This window comes from Grammomys surdaster, unplaced genomic scaffold (assembly GCF_004785775.1).
Source record: "Grammomys surdaster isolate TR1022 unplaced genomic scaffold, NIH_TR_1.0 66, whole genome shotgun sequence".
Classification (NCBI taxonomy): Eukaryota; Metazoa; Chordata; class Mammalia; order Rodentia; family Muridae; genus Grammomys; species Grammomys surdaster.
This window is the reverse complement of record NW_021604568.1, coordinates 16,983,408-16,986,789: the sequence shown is the minus strand read 5'-3', so window position 1 is coordinate 16,986,789 and position 3,382 is coordinate 16,983,408. Positions and strand designations below refer to the sequence as shown.

General features: G+C 40.8%; 1 protein-coding gene across 1 annotated transcript in view; it reads right to left on the bottom strand.

Annotated features, from left to right (window-relative positions):
• Atrnl1 (attractin like 1) overlaps nt 1–3,382 on the bottom strand; it is a 521,748-nt gene that overhangs the window by 504,438 nt on the left and 13,928 nt on the right. The window lies entirely within an intron of this gene.

Here is a 3,382-nt window from a genome sequence, read left to right as displayed (position 1 = left end):
GTGATTTGAGGGCAGCGGCTGCACGTGATTTGAGGGCAGCGGCTGCACGTGATTTCAGTGCGCCACAATCATTACGTAGCCATAAGATACATCAGAGTCCAATGCCCACTTTTATCAACATCTCTTGACTACTTTACATTTGTACACAATCTCTGCCAATTTTAAAAATGAGAGTGTATCGAAATGTTTTAATTTTTCTATCTATACTTAAACCATTAGAAAAACTTTATTCAGAATCTTAAAATGTTAATATTAAAATTTCAGATGCACTTCACTTCTAGACAAATTACTTAATCAACAAATCCATAATTAAAATTTTCATTTAGCCTTCATATGTATATATACATACATACTTCACAGATAACTGGTTTTTTGCAGTCACATAAACAGACATACCTATATACCCTGATATCAGGGTCATAATCTACTTTTAAATAAAACTAAGATTATTAAGATTTTCCATCTAGTATATGGAGCCTTAAAAACATTAGGAGACAAAAAAGGTTGACAAGCCACTCAATGCTAACGTTATCTGAAAGACTTTCACAATTCCAACAAATGGTTTTGGTAATAAAAATGCAAATTTATGCTTGGAAAAAAATGATGACCTACAGACAAATCTCTATGTTCTCAAGGTACAAACATGTTCTATATAGCAAGTACAGTATAAGTGGACCATATGTCACTTTATTTTAAAACCTCAAAAACCCTGTAAAACAGTTAACAATTCCATACTACAGATGAGAAAAACAAAGTAAAACTTAGATAAAAGGCTAGTTAACTTATTCTAATTTTTCACTTCCAATAATAGCAGATGAGGTAATCCAGACAGACACCCCCTCATACCAACTTTAAAAGTGGAATAATTTTTAAATATTCCAAGTCTGATCAGCAACTGTATCTAGTGACCAGGTCAAGGCCCAGAAGTCACAGGTTCTTTAAGAGGAGCCAGGCACAAAAAGCTGCTTTGGGGCTAGAGATTTCTCACAGAAACTGCCCAAAAAAGAGTGTGTGCTTGCGAGCCCAGCCTGAGGAAAGATGAAGACAAAAACGGGAAGCAAAGCCCGCAGCAGAGAGGCACGTCAGTGTGCCCCATGATACTTCTGACATGGGAACAATGGCTTGTTCTTTGAGTAATGGTATACCAGCACTGTGATGACTGATCTTGGTTGTCAACTCAACTACATCCTCAAGTGACAAAGCCAAGCCCCTGGAGCACCTGTGAGGGACTTTTCTTGGCTGGATTATTTGAAGAGGAAGGCCCACCCTAATCCTTCTGAGGTCAGAAGACCCACCCTAAATGAGTCACACCTTCTGGTGGCAGGGCACACAAAAGACACAGAAAAAGGAAGTTCGTCCTTTCTGTCTACTGTCCCTCACTGTCACTGGCAAGCTCATCTATTCTGACCCTTTAATTCTCTGGTGTCAGAATCCACTTCTTCAAGATTCCAATGTGGACTGAAAACTGACCCATCTCTAGGCCCTCCCTTTGGACTCCAGCACCAGACTGGGTCTGCAAGATTCCCAGTCTCATGCACGGTCCCTCCCATCGGGAAACAGCCAAGGCTGAACTACTGAGACCACTCCAATAAATCCTTTACTAACATAAATGTATACTCATCCATTCTATCAGCTCTGTTCCCTAGAAACCCACACAAAAGCAAGCTGTAAACCTGAGGGCATGAGTCATCCAGGCAACAGAAAGTCCCAAGACTTACAGCTGGCTTAACAGGATGCTAAGAACCTTACCCCAGGCCTCAAGTTACATCCACCAATAGTTTGTTTTTCTTTTTAATGAAATGTATGACTATTGAAAGATAATTAAGCATAAAAAGCAAGATAACAAAATAGGAAATTACAAACAAAAGGTCTGAATCAAAAACGCTCCATGACTATCATATGATGTATCCGTTTAAAAAAAATAAGCTAAATTCAAAAGGAAAGCTATTTATGTTGAGAATAAGTAACTCAAAAGTATAAAAAGAGGTAGCAGCAGGATACTTCTGAAAACTTTTGGTACTGAGAACTACAATAATCAAAATTAAGACTCTAGTGGACAGTAACTTCCCAACTATACCAGGATAACTGAGAAATTGAGATCTGTGTTTGAGTCAGGTCCTTCCGCCAAGAGAAATTCCAGTGGGTAGGTAGAAAAGGAAAAAACCATAATGTGTGTGTGTGTGTGTGCGTGTGTGTGTGTGTGCATGTGCACGCATATCACTCTTTCCTCAATCCTATTTTGCACACAAGCAGTCAGAGGCTAATTGTACAGCTAGGCTGATCACTCAGTGTGGCTGAGAGAGAACAAAAGAAGGAATCCATACAAGCTACGGTCAATACAATGCCTTTGGGGATTACGCTTTCTTATTCTGCAGCAAAGGTAAAAAGCTCTTGACTTGTAAGAAGTGTGTCTTCTTAGGTAAACACGGTGATCTGGTTGTTACCGCGGAGTCAAATATGCTCACGGAGCTCCTATGGAAACTAAGTCTCTACGGGTGCGCTGTAGCAGTCACCCATCTGGTACCTTCTCACCTCCCATTCATCCGTTTGCCTACTGTGTTAAAATAGACCCGGACCCTTCAAATCCTTGTTCTTTGCCAGATGGCAAGGAGTTTTACAGTCCGCCAGCATGACTTGTTCACAAAGTTCTCTGGAAGCAACTCTGGGAGAAATTTTACTTCCTAGGTCCACTGTTCATGCAGACTGTGTGGCTTTGCCAACACTAAATTACAACACAACACACCGTGGCCGGCAGCATCCAGCCACCAAGAGCTTCCCCCAGCTTCCTCTCAGCCATTTTTTAAGCCACACCCTACAGTGAGATACTCCCATGAACAGTGTTCCTCAGCTTCCTACAAAATATTTCAGAGCAAGTTCCAGAGTGAGTTCACCGTAGCCCCAAAGTAACCTTCCCATTCAGTAAGCCTCAGCCACGCCTACCAAGCAAGATGTCAACTTCAGACAGTGAGGAAGGACGATCAGCCGTCAGCCACAAGGGCCTGCTCTTATTTCTGTTCTTTCAAAGTTCTCATCCTCTCTTATCCCTCTAACTACTCACATGGACTTTTGTTAAAACTATGACTCTTTTTCCTGAATCTATTAAACCAAGTACGTTACTACCAAGTTACTGCAAAATAAATGGACAGTGACATACATACCTCTTTGCACCCAGCAGAAAGGCAAAATGCTGACAATATCATATATGGGCAAAGAGGTAGAAAAAAAATCTCATGGGAATAATTTAGCATAACTTTATAATTTGTTGCTGTCTTAATAGTTGAAGATAGGCATATTGTACTGCTATGACTGACAGTGGTAGTGCTGCGTTCACACTCTAGTGCAATGGCTGACAGTGGCAGTGCAGTGCTCACACCATAGTGCA